The sequence below is a fragment of the Lepisosteus platostomus genome, chromosome 5 (genome assembly GCF_059453375.1).
Source record: "Lepisosteus platostomus isolate fLepPlt1 chromosome 5, fLepPlt1.hap1, whole genome shotgun sequence".
In the NCBI taxonomy this organism is placed as follows: domain Eukaryota; kingdom Metazoa; phylum Chordata; class Actinopteri; order Semionotiformes; family Lepisosteidae; genus Lepisosteus; species Lepisosteus platostomus.
The window spans coordinates 62,919,367-62,937,867 of record NC_142615.1 but is presented as its reverse complement, the minus strand read 5'-3'; the positions used below and the strand labels follow the sequence as shown (position 1 = coordinate 62,937,867).

The following is an 18,501-nucleotide window of genomic DNA, read 5'->3' as shown; positions in this document are numbered from 1 at the left end:
ATATATAGGTTTCTTTGTCAGACATGATATACCATTGACAGCAGTGACACCCGAAGAATGCTCCACAGCTGAAATTTGCTTCCTTTCTTCTCTTTTCAGCATGGAATAAACCTATTACTTGTGATACACCATTGCGTGGCTGACATTTGTATTGCTTGTGAGGTTCCCAACAGGGATGCAATTCTAGAAATAAATTTAGAATTGTTATATAAAGGCTGTAAAGTATTACAACTGCTTATAATATAACGGTGAGTTTCAGTACAGCAATCAGTTGTAGTAAGCAGTGTCATGCTTTCTGTTTACTATAGATCTTCTCTTACCACGAGTCATTACTTGATCTTTATATGGAATCTAATATGGAATATATCTTTATATGGAATCACGCAAACTCTCAAAATCCCTTACTTTCTTGTATCTATGCTTATGTGATACTTGTGGAAACACTAAGAAAAATGGAACTGTAATAGTGTCACCTCATGTAGTGGGTTTTGTTGTAATTCTGTCAAGTTAATTCATTTTTGTCAGTGAACCATTGTAAGCCTAACTTTTTAAGCATTTCCAATAGTGTATTTAGGACTACTCCTAATCTGATATCCAATAATTCACTTTTGACTGCATTTAATAGATCTCTAGCAAAATTTTCACATGAATAATTGTATTTTTCACTATACCTTGACCTAATGTATTCACTATTTCTACTAAAGCTTTACAGCATGCAAAAAATAATTTTCTCCATTATCTGCTAAACCCAGACCTTGCAATGCCTGCTGAGCATATGCCTAGTTAGCACATGCTTCTGTATTTGCAATTTTCCAAGAAATTAGAGCCAAATTTGAACTTCCAAAGAGACCTCCAATATCTCCAAACAAACTTTTTTTTTTCCCCGAGCACTTCTTGGTGCAATTTAAGTTTGATATAATTGGGTCATCTATAATTAGTGTGGATATTGCTACACTTTGTTTAAACGAAAGACAAAAGATGGACCGTATGCGGGAGATGAGAAAACAAGAAGCCGAAAACCAGGATGCCATAATCCGTAGTCAAAAAGTATCAAGTTAAAAAAACCAGGAAGTCAATCCAAAAGACCAATCCGAAAACAAGATCCAAAACCGAAGTCGAGTCAGCAAACTAGAAGTCTAGAATAACCAAGAAGCAATCAAGATAGCAAAAGGCTCTGAATTGTATCACGAGAAGTTCAAGCAAATACTGAGCAGGGAGATGAGAGTGAAGCAGGTTAAAGTACCCAAGAGTAGGGGTGTGTCTGATTACTGATTTCGCACTGTAATGCGAAGAGGTGTGTCAGGTCCTCATTGGGCAAGTTGTAACAGATATGCTTTGTTGCAGCCATTGTAAAGTACTGGTTTTGTTTCTACAATTGATTACATTTTTTATATTGCAATACAACATTAGCTAAAACATAAGTTACCTCTAAAGTAATGATTTTAACATGCAACATTGCTTCCCTAAGAAGTCCATCTGTTGGTGGTGTCATCAATGTTGGACATATTGTTAGTATTTTATAGCCACAGGCTGTTGGATTGAAACATTGTTTATATTCACAGTGTTTCCTCTGGATAACATTGATACATTTAATTGAATAATATTGTCCATCGAGTCCATTTGTCCATAAAAAAGGTTTCAAATTAGTCCATCTGGATGTAATTAAAATCAGTACTAATTCATACTCTGGGTCCTGGGATGCTCCTAGTATATGTTGTGATGCACATAATGAGTCCAGTTTCATTTCTATAAAGAGCGGTTATTAGCCAACTGTCATAAGTTTCATTGTGTATTCTGAGTTTGGATAAATTGGATGATAATCTTTTCGGATATGGTCTATATTCCCACCATGTTATACATTGTCGTGCTTTACTTGGATTCAAACTGGATTTAACTTGTACGGCATTCCTGGTTTTTCCAGCTTCACTTGAATCATATTTTTACCTGGTGAACAGACCTTCTCCACTCACCATCTGCCCTCCCTATTAAGTGTATATATTGGCCATTGTTAATGTACTAACTCTTCGAGGTCTGTCCCATGGTAATCTGTAAAATCTAAGTATGTTATATCCTGGATCCTGGTATATTGGAACACCATTTCCTGTCCTGTTAATAGAAATAAAAGAAAAATCATTAGTATTCATTGTTTAGTATTATCTTTGTCTTGATTTCCATTCAGAAAAGGTTTCACTTGCATCCAATAGAACCATTGTGCATTACCTTTTCCTGAAACTGATACACTTGTATCTCTTTTTCTTGTGGTTTTATTGAATGTGGCACTGCTGCAAGTAAGTGTTTTACACACTAAGCAGGCATTCTGACCTTTCCAAGCCTTACTTTGGGTTTTGTGAAGGAGGTTTCGTGAAAATGCTACAGGCGTGCCAAAATCATTTTCGAACTTGAAGCTAACTTTACCCCGGTATGAAAATCGTCCTATGTTATATGTGTATCTGTTACTGTGTGAAAGAATAAAGTGCTTTTGATTTCAACCATTAATTTCAATGGCTACTGACATTTGCTCTGCATTGAATAATCAACACACCACACCGTGATAGGCACTGGACTCCTGGTCACCACATAATTATAAGCCAGCTACCTCTTCAAATTGACGACAGCAGGTCTATTTGGCATCTGTGCCCGACTTGCTTAGTCAGTAAAGCATGAGACTCTTAATCTGAGGGTCGTAGGTTCAAGCCCAATGTTAGGTGCAGTGTATGTCATTATCTTACAGAAGGTCTCTAATTACCTTAATGGTACCTAGCACTTTACACCTTAATGGTACCTAGCACTAAATGGGAATGCATATATTTGGTCCAGTTAAAGATTATCAAGAAGCAAATTTCTTTCCTTGCTTGAGTAAATGAATCAAGGACTCTGCTTTAAATGTATTTTCATTGGACACTAGGACACAGATAAACGCAGTGAATATCATGCCACATTATAGTCTGAAACTGCATGATCAAAACACTGCTCATTATTGCAACCATTATTGGTATCTTAGCTCCTCTCTATTTTTTATACAGTAGAGTTTCTTTAAAAAACACATGCCTGTCAGAAGGCCAAGAAATTGCATGGCGAATAAGAGGATTTACTAGTATTCTAATAAAATAAATATTGTGAAACCTTTGCTTTCATACAAAAATTCATGTGTAAAAGTGTCACTTTGACTTTACAGGTAACACGTTCAATATGCAAACCAGCCAGCAGCCATATCACCCTGCAACTCACAACTGGCAACCCATGGAAGCTAAGCAAGTGTGAGCCTGGTCAGTACCTGGATGGGAGACCTCCTGGGGAAAAAACTATTGTAAGAGGTGTTAGTGGGGCCAGCAGGGGGCGTGCTCACCTTGTGGCTCATGTGGGTCCTAATGCCCCAGTATAGTGACGGGGACACTGTACTGTAAACAGGCGCTGTCCTTCGGATGAGATATAAAAGTGAGATCCTGACTCTCTGCAGTCAGTAAAGAGTAGGGGTGTAAATTTCCCATTGGCCTTTACCAATTATGGCCTCCTAATAATCCCCCTCTATCAATTGGCTATATTGCTCTGCTTTCTGGTGCACTATGGCTTCTGTCACATCATCCAGGTGGATGCTGCACAGTGGTGGTGGAGGGGAGTGTCCAGAAAAGCACTATAATATAAGTGTAAGCAATTAATTAAAACAATGATAAATAACCGCACTGGAAAATATCGGAAAACAATGGCTTATCTCACTATTCGCACCAGGCGCTCGGACACAGACATGGCCGTTCACTAAGGAAATAAATGAAGAAGAGGAGTGATATCGCTGCTGGCTGTTTAGTTTAATAATTATTCACGAGGACAACATGGGTCCGTGCAATAACTCCACAAGCAGTTTGAAAGAGCGAAAACAGGGACGTTTCGCGTGTGAGGTGAACGTGATAACCACCGCGCTACGGCAACGACAGTACACCCTACCCCCAGAGCAGGATAGGAGACTCCACATTCTACAGCTCTCTAGCATTAGAGGAGTTCCGACTAGAGAAATGGGGACAATCTTCTCTTCAGGATGTGGAAATATTTTCCCGAGAGTCCTTTTTTCGAAGGTCAACACTCTTTGCCAGTCACACCTCCCCACCACGCGCAATGTATCTCTCTTAACACACTAAGACGATCGTTATTATACTTTTTTTTGCACTCCGCATGCTGCTCTTCGGGGCTTTTATCTGTACTGAGCTGCTCATTTGAGATCCAGAAGGCAACACAGACGCGCTCCTATACTAAGCGTCGAACCCGGACCGCCTGGGTGAAAACCAGGAGACCTAAGCACTAAACCGTACTGACAGCTTTTGAAAAGGAGCTCTGTATTATTCACAAATACTAAGACAAAGTATAAATACTCCATAGGTTTAAAATTCAGGAATATGAATGGTCAATTGTTTACAATAGGAGTTTTTATGTTTCGTATGATTTAGCGACTTTTTTACAATACGTAAAAAACAGCACACCTAAATGACAAAGCCTTAGAGCCACAGAGAAAAACAAATTGCGTTTAAAGTCATTTTAAAGGCTCGAGATGACATTGCATTATAAACGCAAATGTTTGTCTTCTTTGTGGCTTACTTTTTGTTGCTTTAGCGAATTTCATGCAGTTTATTTCTGACACAAGACATAACAAGCTTGTGTATTTATGACAAAAAAGCAGGGCAACAATTTTTATCGACCTTGGAATCGAAATTGTTAAAAAAAGAAATTAAATGCACATATAGTAAATATATTTTCTCATATAATAGTGTGTTTTTTGTCTAAAAAATCCTTCATGAATGGTTTAACAGACACTTTGCATAATTAAAAAAGATATATTTACGAATTTTAATGTTTTATACAAATACGTTTTATTGAGAACATGAGCCCTGTTTATCGATATCACCAATACAGTTCTGGATTTTATTCTGCCTTCCTATGCACATATGAATTTTCTTTTCTTTTCTCCATGTGTGGTAGCTTATTAGCGCCAGGGAGAAAAAGTAATGTTGTTGGCTTTTAAATGAGGTAGCATTGCGTTTAAATGAGGAACATTTGCGCTTAAATCAGAAACCATTTGCGTTTATACAAAATCACAATGCGTTGTCCCAGACATTGGGACACCCTCTGTTTAAACACCTGTCGTTTTCGCCGTTTCTGTGAAAAGAAGGAATACGGCTTTCCAAGCTCATGTTGCTCTACGTGTCAAACTGCAGAAAATGCAGAAGAACTTTTCTTGCTTTCCTGAACATGACGTGAAATTAGTCAAAATCATTTGAATGTTAACAAAGCTTAATGCATTAACACAGGGGTGCCCAACCAATCAATCGCGGAGTGCTTGCCAGTCGATCGTTTGTAAGAATGGCAAAAAACAAATGGGCTATTTGAGTATTTACTTTTTTTTTCCAACAGCCTAAACATTCATTCAGATCTGTGCATGTGATGTCATACATTTTACTGCCCTTGTGTGTTTAACCCTTGTCGAACGGGTTGTAAAAGTATCTTCCCTGAGTGCTGGCTCACTGAAAAAAAGGCTACAGGAGCTCCGTAAATAAGTTGTTGTGTGTGTGCTGCCCAAGAACTTTCTCTTGGTTATTGCCTCACGAACCCCACGTTCGCTACAGCGCATCGTGGAGCAAAACAGACTGGCTGTGATAAATTAGCCAACAGTTTGATACGTTTGCCTATTTGATAGTTGTAGTGTTTGAGCGAAAAGGATTAAGCAAAGAGACCGAAAACTTACAGTTTTCACAAGAAATGGGAGCATGACTATTTTTTGTACTTTCGCATTCAAATCTGCAATGCTAGCGCCTACGCGAAAAAGGAAAATATAGAACCACATTTATAAATTGCACACAAAACGTATGATGTGGACTTTCCTGCTAAAAGTCAGTGACAGAAAAGAAAAGTTGAAATAAATTAAATTACAAATTCAACTAGCAGCAGTCGGGTTTCACGAGGTCTAGTACAAGAGGTAAAGCAAGCAATCATCGCGTCGTCCCGTGTGAGCCACGTCCTGGCTAAACAGAAAAACTCAGCCAGGAAGAAATTTAAAAAGCGTTTATCGAGGCTGTTGACTGGCTGTTTGGAGATTTCAAAAACAAACATTTTTGGAGAGGTTCAGACAGCTGTTACCTGAAATCAAGGAAATCCTCAAGTCGTCCAAACATGGTGAATATGCCCAATTATAGGATGACCAGTGGCTTCTGGAATTAGTATTCCTCACAGACTTGACTGAACTGCTGAATGAGCTGAATGTTGAGCTGCAGAGACAAACTAAAAATGGCATCGACATGATTAGCAGTGTCAACACGTTCAAAAAAATATTACAAGTGTTCTCAAGTAAGCTTCTCGGTGCCAATGTTAACATTAAGGTAGGATATTCTTTTTTCTAAAATGGGGAAAATTAATTGTTCACTGTAGCATGAGTCACTTGCTTTTATTTGCTGTCATTTTAGTGATGGGTATCGTTATTGTACCGATGTGCCCACAGTCTGTTTTTCCTATATTAGAGCTTCAGATTCACACTGGTACAGTAGATCGCGCTGGACTGGCAAATGAAGAAGTAGATTAAAAAAAGTTGGGCACCCCTGCATTAAAAGACACGTTAAAACAGCACAGCAACATTATAGCACTTCAAAAGTATCGGGATTTAACTATATAAACTGGGCTATGAAAACAAGCGAAGAGTTCTCACTCGACAGGATATAAAGCACCTAAACATACCGGGGATTGAACCGGGATCTCTTACATGCGCTCTAGCACTGAGCAAAGTCGCGCTTCTGTGGAGCTATTTAAGCAGTCAACAGCCTTGTGCGAATTTTAGTTCACTGCAATTTACCCAACGTGTTTTTTAGAGCTTTCAGCTGCAGTTCATTAATATACAGAAATGTAAATGGTTTAAACACGAGCCAAGCCCAGTCGAAACTACACTCTTCTGACCTGAAGTCAGACGCGTTATCCATTACGTCACTGGCCCGGGTCTGACAGTGCTCAATTGCACCATAGTGACCTCAGCGCCACTACTAGTGATACATCGGCCTGGTCCAAAATTTCTAGGTGAAAAAACAACAACACGTTTTCTATATTTGTCATTTTAAAAAAATAACCTCTTAAAAAAAAAACAAAGGGTTTGTGTGTCGTGCTATTTTCGATTCATTTCGAATGCAAAGAAAAGCCGTTTTCTTCCAAGAAATCATAAATTTGCCGCATCCTCCATACTATACTTCTCTCTTGTAGTAGTAAAGCATTTTGATTTAAACCGAACAATATATTGTAACGCCGTCGCCTGGTGGTGAGGAGGAAGCGCCCCTAGGCGCTCGTAGTACCGCTGGGCATGCTGGGAGTGGTAGCCGGGAAGAGTCTGAGGTTCAGCACGATGACCAGCGACTGACCCTACCTGTGTAAATAATGTCCTAGTAATTCTAGTGCCCTGTGTAGTCCTGTAAAAGTAGAGTGTGTTGTTAGGTAATTACCACCCTAAATGTGTATACGTGTTCATCAGTCTCCTCATGTGTGTGTATATCCTGCGTTTGGTTTTGTGTTAATGCTTGTTTGTTAATCGCGTCTTCACTCGTCCTTTGTTCTGAAAAGAACCTGCAAATGCTACAGTATTTACTTTATAAACACCAGTATTGACACTTTGATCAGTATATTTATTATTAGTAGCCAGTCTTATAAATTTACAATTTAGATTAAGTCTGGTAACAGTTTTACAGTTAATTTAAATCATCAGACCACTAATGGAACTGAGAGCTGGGTGGAAATAAAACCAGGATACACATTTTAACCTCCAGGATCAGGAGTCTGATCCTCCTGGCTTCTTTACTCTGAAGATTCGTGTAAAACTCTTAAAAGAGCTTATTTCAGGGACTCGTGCTTGTCCTCTACTGCTCCACACGGGTACGCTTTGTAACGCAATAATCTGCGATGTAAACTTTTTTTTTCTGTTTAATGAATTTTATTCCTAGGTTTGTCGCTCTCCTTCTCCAACTGTGATGATTCGCTTCTCTTCACAGTCCGGTGTGTTTTTTTTTTGGGGGGGGAGATTTTATATCTGTAAGAAAAGCCCCCCGGGCTCCGGACAGGAGTCTCCTCCAGCTCTGCTTTGTCAGAAAGACCGCTGTGACGTCACAGACACCAGCCAGAGCGCCGGGATCAGAGAGCGAGAACGTGGAAGGCGCGAGGAGCGCACGGAGGAGAATTATTGATCACTTATGTATCGACAACCAATTTATTCAACTGAAGGACCATAGAATAATCGATTAACTTCACTGATTGGTGAGTACTGATTCTTTTCTTGACCCTGTTTAAATATCTAGAAAACAGTCAATAAAGACTGTATCGATCAATTACCATAGTGCGTTTAGTGTTAATAATGTTCAATCCGAAATTAAACAATGATTATTCATATTATTATTTAGGTAACTCTATCCTAGAGCTAGAAAATTATATTCCAAGTTGATAAATGTATGTAAGTAACAGTTTAAATGCATTTTTTCCAGTGTTTATAAATCATAAGTATGGTAACCACGGCAACAGCCGGCACGTCACTGTATGTGTCTAGGTGTCTCGCATTCGTCACAGAGAGTGTATGTGACGTCACGGGCAGCAACTAATACTACTACTAGTGTATTCATTTTAACATTAGTGAGAGTACAACTGGTAGTTTTAATGGTAGTGTTCATAAAGTGTGAGTATTAATAACAAAGCGCTTGTTTGTTAATCGCGTCTCCACTCGTCCTTTGTTCTGAAAAGAACCTGTAAATGCCTGTAATATTCTTTACTCAGCAGCTTATTAAAAACAGCTCCCGTGATGTTCAAACCGATTTTTTACACAGAACACTGACACAGCTTTGCGTTCTGAATCTCTTTTTCTCGTGCGTTTATTTAATGTGGCACAATGCACTGGGATAAGGGTATTCTGTTCACAAACCAATAGCATTTAAACCACAGCACCCACAATGCTGTAAGTAAGTGTTTTGCACACTAAGCAGAGAGCGATGTCTTCCTCGTTAGTATAGTGGCGAGTATCCCCACCTGTCACGCGGGAGACCGGGGTACATCAGGACGGCCACAACGCAAAGTACTGACCCCTATACGATCACGGCGAGTTACCGATACACACGTGACAGGGCGGAAAAGGCTGTGCTCTCTTCGTGTGACATAATTCGGAAAAGTCCTGATGTTGCATTTCAACTGAGCCCCAGTATACATCGACCCCTCGACACTCTGAGTGACAACTCTTTTGCGTGTTTTCTCATATTTATGTAGTTTGCTTGCATGATGCCCAGAACAGCGGGGTTGTGTGCTCCCATATGGTCTAGCGGTTAGGATTCCTGGTTTTCATCCAGGCGGCCCGGGTTGAAAACTCCATACTCCCGGTATGGGAATGTGTCAGTTTTGCCTCCTGCTTTCCAAAAGATCAACACCATACGAAGGAGCCGCATTAAAACCACTCGAATGTGCAAAACGCGCGAGAAGAGGGGGAGCTTGTTTCCAACCGAAGACTTCTCGCATGTGAGACGAGCTGATCATCGCTGCAGGAGGAGGGAGGGTTACTCTGGTAGACAGGGCTGACCTTCGGCAATAGGATTTATACTCTCCAAGATGATATTTGCACTTTCTGGAGAGACGATTTTCTCCACTTCAGTAGCCCGATTTTGTCGTATGCGTGGAGAAGGCTGTAGAATGTGGCGCCGCCTTTCCTGCTCCGTCCATGACAGGCGTGCTGGTCTCTGGAGAGAGAGCACGGTCAATCAGCGCACTCCAATAAAGGCACTGGAAGCAGCTGAATCGCATTGACGAAGCTCAGCGCTGGGCCGCTGGGCACGTCTTACCATCGTTACCGTAGTGTAGTGGTTATCACATTCGCCTCACACGCGAAAGGTTCCCAGTTCGAAATCGGGCGGAAACAGCCTTCTTTTGTCGCCACGCACAAAAGGGGATTGGGGATTCGCCTAGCGTTGTGATCGAACAGACCCACTCACCTCTTAGTGTGGCGGGATCTGCACAGTGCATGTCGCAGCGCATCCTGCTTTCACTTCAATGCGCGTCCTGATGTACCCCGGTCTCCCGCGTGACAGGTGGGGACAGGTGACAGGTCCTATACTAACGAGGAAGACATCGCTCTCTCCGACCCCCGGCATCGTGTCCCGACCCACCGTGCTGGAAGCCAACGCGTGCTGTGATTCCTTTACGGAGCAGAAATGACAACCGAGGAGCCGAGAGATCATTTCAGCATTTCGCGTCTGATCGGAAAACACAGACGACCAACTCGGAATGACTTGCCTTTGACGCTTATCAAAGCGTTCTTTGTGCATCGAACAGACCCACTCACCTCTTAGTGTGGCGGGATCTGCACAGTGCATGTCGCAGCGCTTCCTGCTTTCACTTCAATGTGCTTCCAGATGTCGAGTCGTGTGCCGTGCGGAGGCTCTGAAAGCGAGAGCAATGAAAAGGTGCACGACGCTGTGAAAGAAAACAGAGAAGTGAAAGGCAGTCCTTTCTCTAAGGAGGTGAAAGAAAACCCCGGTCTCCCGCGTGACAGGCGGGGATACTTGCCACTATACTAACGTGGAAGACATCGCTCTCTCCGACCCCCGGCATTGTGTCCCGACCCACCGTGCTGGAAGCCGACGCGTCCTCTGATTCCTTTACGGAGCAGAAATTACAACCGAGGAGCCGAGAGATCATTTCAGCATTTCGCGTCTGAACGGAAAACACAGACGACCAACTCGGAATGACTTGCCTTTGACGCTTTTCAAAGCCTTCTTTGTGGACGACGACTGCACCGCCTAGCAGATACAAATGGGTTGTACAACTTTGAACTAGCAAATGGAAGAGGGCTAAGCCCCCTCTCTTTTAGCCCAGGTTCGATCTGTCTCCCAGAATCACCAGGGCGAACGCACACACACACACACCCGTGCCGTTGAAGTGCTCTGCTTCATTTCTAAGGGCAACTCAACATTCACTCCTACCCCGAGTGCAGAAAAGACAGCGCCCGCAGCAACAACAGCTCAGGTCTCTGCACAGGAGCTAAGCTGCCCCCATCTCCTCTGCTCTGCGGCTCCTGTGGAGTGGAGTCCTTCCTGGAGCCGTGTTTGCAGGCGGCGGCTCCCCGCGCCCTGTCTGTGCGTCGTGTCCAAGAGCTCCTTGGAGGAAGAGAGAGCGCTCCCACTCGGGGGCTTTTCCACGGTCTGTGTGAGGAGGGGCGGGTGTGTCAAGTAGCTTATCGAGCGGAAGCCTGGGGCGGCGGAGAGCTGTGATCGTGCAGACCTTGAGGTGTCACCTCTTTGTCTGCTTTCCTGCCCCCCCTCCGCCCAAGCTCTGCTCCAAAGTAGCCCGGCAACCCCTCACACCTGCACGTGTCACAACCTAAGGTGTGGTCATGAGACACCCATGGGGTGTCGTTCTGTTCTTGCTAATTGTTTCCTGCCAGTCGCAGGCAGGAGTCCATGCGAGGAAGATGCGCTGGACAGAGCTCAGAGGGCGCACCTGGGTGGCTTTCCTTCAGAGTGACGTTCCTGCAACACTCTCCCGCTACTCTTGGTGCGCTCATGCCGCAACACAGGAAGGCTGGAGCAGGTGGCTGTGGGCTCTGCGCACCGCCAAAATAGCTCAGTTGGGAGAGCATTAGACTGAAGATCTAAAGGTCCCTGGTTTGATCCCGGGTTTTGGTATTTTGTTTCATCGCGCCCTTTGTTCCTCTCTCCAGCGCACCCTGCCTAAAGTGACGCGTCCCTTTCTCAGCCCGAAACGCAAGCAAGACACCAGCAGCGGTCCCTGCAGGTTTCCGTAGTGTAGCGGCTATCACGTTCGCCTAACACGCGAAAGGTCCCCGGTTCGAGACCGGGTGGAAGCAGGCTCGTTTTGCACGCTCCTGTACTTCACAGAGGTCTTGAACGACCGGTCATTTGTTCCCAATGTATTTCCGGTGCCTTCGTGCACTCTTGTACCAAACGCACGTTCCTTCTGTATGTGGAGCCGATCATTTGCAATTGGGCTGTGCCGACAGACCAGGACGAGCTCTGTCGGCTCAAAAGCAGCGCAGGACCTGCAAGAACAACAGAAAGATTAGTATCCAGCGGGGGCCTCTTAGTGAGCCCAAGATCTCATCAAGAATCGGCTCCAGCAACAGGGCTGGGTGCATTGTTCCATTCTCCGACCACTCTCGGTGTAAACAAGTCCCTCCTGGTCTCTGCTTGAAATGCACTTTCCTGCGTTTGCTTTGTTGTAACTGGCTTCCCCTGCATGGGCGAATGTGAAGAAGATCCTTAGTAAGTCATTGAAGAAAACCAAGAAGAGGTCGGAGTGGCCTCTGTCGTTCATCAACGATCCAGTCAGGCAGTACTCCTCCTATTCTGCCAGTATGCGGATTCGAACCGGGGTTGTTGCGGCCACAACACAAATTCTGAGCACTATACGATCACAGCGAGTTACCGAGACATACACAGCCAGTAGGAAAGGATGTACTCTCTTTGTGTGACACTAGTCGGAAAAGTCCTGACGCTGCATTTCAACTGAGCCCTAGTATACATCAACCCTTCGACACTCTGAGTGCCAACTCTCTTGTGTTTTCTCCATCAAGCAGGTCATGAAGGCAGCAATTACAGTTTGCTTACATGACGCACGCACAACATGGCTGTATGCTCCCATATGGTCTAGCGGTTACGATACCTGATCTTCACCCAGGTGGCCTGGTTTCAGCTCCTTGTATGAGAACGTGTCAGTTTTGCCTCCTGCTTTCCAAAGATCAGCACCATGTTTTACGCCTCCCCCAAATATCGAAGCTGCCTCTAAATCTGCAAATGAAGATGAGTCAATAAACCACTTGTTTTTCGTATAACTATACATATATTCATTTATTACTGATTTCATTCATTGAGCACGGATACAATAGAGGTACAGCCATTCACTGTTTGACATGTCTGCACTGGTACAGAACGTAGCAATCAGAAAACGGGTGAAACTGTCTTGAGAATTAGCATACAGTACCGAGGCCCCCATGACCAAATAAAGGCTAACCTCGATAATCAGCCTAAATAATGCAGACAACAGCAAAACGACTGACTTTGAAAAGGGAATGAATGTCCGGAAGGAGTAGTGTAACCAGCTTGAAATGCTTCTCCGGACTTCTAACTAAAAGAAACCGGGAACCAGCAGTGGCATCGACTCCTTTCGAACTGGGATCCTATCGCAGCTCGTGGTGTCCTAACTCTCCCGTATCTGATATTGGACCAAGCACATCAGGAGAGAGCGCGAACGCAGTCCCCCACTACCAGAAATTATGCAGTCGAGATTCCCACATTTGGGGAATTCGCAGGGGTCAGCACAGCCGGAGTGCAATAGCCGAGCCTCGCCCTGGGTGAATCGATTTTTTAAGAACTTTATTTTCTTTTCACAAAAAAATACAGGACATCACAAATTAGAAAGCTTTACATTAATATACATACTTAAAACAGTATATATAATCCCATCTCATTACATTTTGACACGGTACCAGTTATATAGCAACAATTTATTTTTTTCTGGTGCAAATCACATTCTTTACTTAAACATGATAATGTTTTTCACAGTTTCTTGAGATATTGACCTATGCTCTCAATTTCCCACAGATTTTCTGCTTCCTCCCTCCCTTCTCTCCACAGATCTCTGAGGTAATAGTTCTCTCGGGTGATGAACAGGGCCAGGCTACCTGCTGCCTTGACTGGGACCTCGATGCCTTTGAACAGCCCCATGTTCCTCACTCTCCACAGGGCGTCTTTCCCACTGTTCACCACGGCCCAGATCCTGTCAAACACGTCAGGAGGACGTTTGACAGGAGAGATGCCGTTGTAGCGGCAATGCTTGTTAATAAGACAGAATTAGGCAGTGGTATTCTGTCCTAAATGAGGCCCCATCTCACCCTCCATCTTTGTGGTGCAGCCACAGAGAAAGTATTCATGCAGGTTGATTTAAGATGTTTTCTTTTGATAATGGACAGCTCCCAGATGGGGATGCACTTAGCTTAGCCTGGCTATCATGATCAATGGTCATCCATTGGTGCCTATCTGTCTAGGGAGTGCCGAATGGACATCTGGACTGCATTCCTAAGTGTCAAGAGTAAGTGAGTCATATCTCACCTTGACCAACCAATCAGGGACTGGCAGGGCGTGGTAATACCACGTGGGTCTCTAATGCCTGCCAAACTCTCAACCAATCAGCACACATCTATGTCTTGGTCAAAAAGGGAGCGCAAGCTCAGATCGGGGCTCTCCTTGGCCATTTTCGCGCATCCTCAGAGACAATCACGTGACAACTGCTGTTGTCTGCAAAGGGACTTGGACTTTGTTCTAAGAGCGAGGCCGAGGATCCCATACGTACTCAGAATTCTACCAACGTGAATGATCCGCTTGATCAACGGCAGCCTACAGTTGGACCCTCGTCGACAACCTGAATAGCTTATTCAGAAGCAGCGCTGGACCAGGAACGAACCAGCTTCTTCCCAGGCAAAAGAGTGACTTGTGAGGACTCGCGGTCACACTCTGTGCATAGAGACTTTCTACTAGCCAGCTGGACTGCTGGTAGATCTCCTCGGAGCAACGACTGCCCTGCGCGCCGCAGTCAGATTCCTCCGCCCGTCCTACTCCGAGCTGTACCTCAACTGGTTGGCCGGTAGCCAGAGAACGCCAGGACAACGCCCATTGGACAACCGCTGGAACAGAGGCTGCAACAGAGCCTGTCAGCTGGTTTGGTGTTCGTGCCGGGAGATTCCAAATCCATACACAGTGGATAAGTAAACCCCATGTTCTACATTGTGTCTCGAGAATTCAATTGTACCTCAACACAAGTTGTTATCAATTTAATTCATGAGTAATGTATTTACTTCCGAGTTTAGAGTAACAGTGGGTAATAACACTGATTAGCGATTTGGTAACCGAACGATATATATTGACATATATTCTCTGTTGTGTATCTCTTTGTGTTGGCATCTCTTCGAGATTATATACCTTGTATATTGATAACCCTCACAGTAAGGTCTGCTGCTTGTATCCAGGCAGACTAGTATATGTTTGGTGCACAATTTATATGAATAAATGTATCTCGTGTATTGAACCCGTGTGTGTGCGTTGTTAGTTGTTCTGACGATTGATTTCCTAAAAGCCACAACGAACAACCTCGTGATTACTGCTACAATTAATAATTGTCTCAGTAAACCCATCAAACCTCTACAACCACGATACACCACCATAAACTATATAAATTTAGGAACATAAACATATAGTGTAAACTGTATATGGCTGGTATTGGTAGTTTAAAGAAAAAATACACACCAGTATTCCACTTTCTTCCTAAACATTTTAAGCATCAAAGTCTTACATGTAGTAAGATTTTACCACGTTTCGGAAACGATTTTACATGCTCCTTCTGACCATCTTAAGTTTATATACTTTGTGAAAAGTCATAAGATATTAACATTTTCTGTGAATGTGCTCGTTATCGGAGTAAACAAAAGCATACTTTTAGAATTTGATTAATAGGGAATATAATATGGAATCACGTACCTAAAGAAATTAATAACGATATAATTATTTTTATGTACTGTAGCTCAAATAGTAGTATAATACACTTTCTATGGATACATGTTCTTCTACGCAACGCAGAAGCACATCCACAAGTAACATTACCTAGCTAAGAGAGGACATCGGCTAGCCAATATGATAAATACAGTGGAAAAAAGCAATTGGGAAAATAAGACCTGCTGATCTGTTATACATACCAGGAAGAGAACAGAATATGATTTTTTTCTGTACGAAACGTGTGTTGTCTTTATGAAATTCATGTATTTTAAACGTTTAATTAAGAAGAAAAAAACTTACAGAAAGATACTAAGCTGATCACGAGATAGAAAGATTACCCGTTTTTCGCGCATAAAAAGTGGCTATTAACTGGGTGAACTGTTATTAACTGGAGTCAACTGGGTGAAAACACATAATATGAACATGAAACAAAACAAAAAATAAAAATAAGATACAATCTACAGACATTAAAACCGGTGTCATGGAAATATAACTATCAAGGAAGCCACAAGAGAGAGTTCTCACCTGAGTAAGGTCTTTATTTCAATATTGCAATATTGGGAGCCCTGCTGCCACTTCGCAAAGTGCAACCAGAGACTCAATTTGTTACAAGCAGTACAGGGTTTTCATAAGACGTTGCGCTGTAAAAAAGCTCAGCGCTTTGTCCCTTCTAAAACTTCCCCTATCCCTAAGAGAAAACAGATTACATCAAAAAGCGAAAGAAGAAGCAATAGATATGTTATTGAAAGCTTATCAGTTAGTTTCAGCTAATTCTAACGACCCAGACAGCATATATTGTTTTGGTACATTGTCTTCTAAAGTAACCTAAACAGTGTACTTTGTTGACGCACTGTTTTCTAAAATTCTGCACGTACTTAAGCACAGCAATTACATCCTTGAAATATATTATCTAAAAGCCCCAATATATTTTTTTGCAAAGCTCTCTACATTTTAAGAATCAATTTACTTATTAGATTTCCAGATTTAGAGCTCAGATGTCAAAGCACAGCAGCAGCTCTCCACAGCGATCCTCTATAGCGCCCTTTCTCCCGCAGCTCCATCATCATTGGAAGAAAGCAAGAGTGAAAGGCTGAAGTGAAATAGAGTGGGGACGAGGCAGTGAAGAGAGAGAACGTGGGAAGAAGAGAAAAACGCAAGGGAAAAAAAGCTCCGTCACCTCGTAAAAGAGGTGACGGAGCTGTCCTCTCAATAAGAAGGGTGCCAGCGAGCCTTGCTCTTGCTTATGGCCACACCCCCTTGAGCACGCCTGATCTTGTCTGATCTTGGAAGCTAAACAGGGATGGGCCTGCTTAGTACTTGGATGGGAGACCCCCTGGGAATACCAGGTGCTGTAAGCTTTTAAGCGCAGGAGGCGCCCTATCCCCGCTCGCTCGCTCATTCCCCTGTTCATACGTGCAGTGCGGCTTGTCCGTCTGTTTCTTTGTCAGCTTTGGCGAGACACGGGTGCTTGTGTATTAGCGTGTGCGTTTTTTATTCTGATCATGAACAGTTTTACAAGTCCGCAAAGGATCGAGGAAAGGTTTATCGCCAGCTGAAAAGAGACACAGCGCTTCGGCTGTGGAGACTTGTTCGGCTGGCGTTCGGAGAGTCGCGTTTTTCAGAATTGTATTGAGATCGTTTTCCACAGAGCTCAGATGTCAAAGCACAGCAGCAGCACTCCACAGCGATCCTCTATAGCGCCCTTTCTCCCGCAGCTCCGTCCTCATTGGAAGGAAGCAAGAGTGAAAGGCTGAAGTGAAATAGAGCGGGGACGAAGGCAGTGAAGAGAGAGAACGTGGGAAGAAGAGAAAAACGCAAGGGAAAAAAAGCAGCGTCGTAAAAGAGGTGACAGAGCTGTCCTCTCAATAAGAAGGGTGCCAGCGAGACTTGCTCTCGCTTATGGCCACACCCCCTTGAGCACGCCTGATCTCGGAAGCTAAACAGGGATGGGCCTGGTTAGTACTTGGATGGGAGACCGCCTGGGAATACCAGGTGCTGTAAGCTTTTAAGCGCAGGAGGCGCCCTACCCCCGCTCGCTCGCTCATTCCCCTGTTCACACGTGCAGTGCGGCTTGTCCGTCTGTTTATTTGTCAGCTTTGGCGAGACACGGGTGCTTGTGTATTAGCGTGAGCGTTTTTTATTCTGATCATGAACAGTTTTACAAGTCCGCAAAGGATCGAGGAAAGGTTTATCGCCAGCTGAAAAGAGACACAGCGCTTCGGCTGTGGAGACTTGTTCGGCTGGCGTTCGGAGAGTCGCGTTTTTCAGAATTGTATTGAGATCGTTTTCCACAGAGCTCAGATGTCAAAGCACAGCAGCAGCACTCCACAGCGATCCTCTATAGCGCCCTTTCTCCCGCAGCTCCGTCCTCATTGGAAGGAAGCAAGAGTGAAAGGCTGAAGTGAAATAGAGCGGGGACGAAGGCAGTGAAGAGAGAGAACGTGGGAAGAAGAGAAAAACGCAAGGGAAAAAAAGCAGCGTCGTAAAAGAGGTGACAGAGCTGTCCTCTCAATAAGAAGGGTGCCAGCGAGACTTGCTCTCGCTTATGGCCACACCCCCTTGAGCACGCCTGATCTCGGAAGCTAAACAGGGATGGGCCTGGTTAGTACTTGGATGGGAGACCGCCTGGGAATACCAGGTGCTGTAAGCTTTTAAGCGCAGGAGGCGCCCTACCCCCGCTCGCTCGCTCATTCCCCTGTTCACACGTGCAGTGCGGCTTGTCCGTCTGTTTATTTGTCAGCTTTGGCGAGACACGGGTGCTTGTGTATTAGCGTGAGCGTTTTTTATTCTGATCATGAACAGTTTTACAAGTCCGCAAAGGATCGAGGAAAGGTTTATCGCCAGCTGAAAAGAGACACAGCGCTTCGGCTGTGGAGACTTTATTAATAAGGCCCCTCAGTAGTTGAGATCTCTGTTATACCCATCTAGAAACATGCAATCAGCATGTTATTGCTGA

General features: G+C 43.7%; 1 long non-coding RNA gene, 1 other non-coding gene and 3 pseudogenes across 2 annotated transcripts; 3 read left to right on the top strand and 2 right to left on the bottom strand.

Annotated features, from left to right (window-relative positions):
- Window positions 1-1,978: 1,978 nt before the first annotated feature.
- Window positions 1,979-10,635, bottom strand: LOC148670950 (uncharacterized). The gene is made up of 3 exons (XR_015936648.1): window positions 10,325-10,635; window positions 6,121-6,261; window positions 1,979-2,106 (listed from the first exon to the last, which is right to left on the bottom strand). It is a non-coding gene; the product is annotated as an uncharacterized LOC148670950 (long non-coding RNA).
- Window positions 10,636-13,233: 2,598 nt separating this feature from the next.
- Window positions 13,234-13,398, bottom strand: LOC148670949 (U1 spliceosomal RNA). Its single transcript, XR_015938526.1, has one exon. It is a non-coding gene; the product is annotated as a U1 spliceosomal RNA (small nuclear RNA).
- Window positions 13,399-16,784: 3,386 nt separating this feature from the next.
- LOC148670948 (5S ribosomal RNA) lies at window positions 16,785-16,903 on the top strand (annotated as a pseudogene).
- Window positions 16,904-17,440: 537 nt separating this feature from the next.
- Window positions 17,441-17,549, top strand: LOC148670947 (5S ribosomal RNA; annotated as a pseudogene).
- A 537-nt stretch (window positions 17,550-18,086) lies between these two features.
- Window positions 18,087-18,195, top strand: LOC148670946 (5S ribosomal RNA; annotated as a pseudogene).
- The last annotated feature ends 306 nt before the right edge of the window (window positions 18,196-18,501 follow it).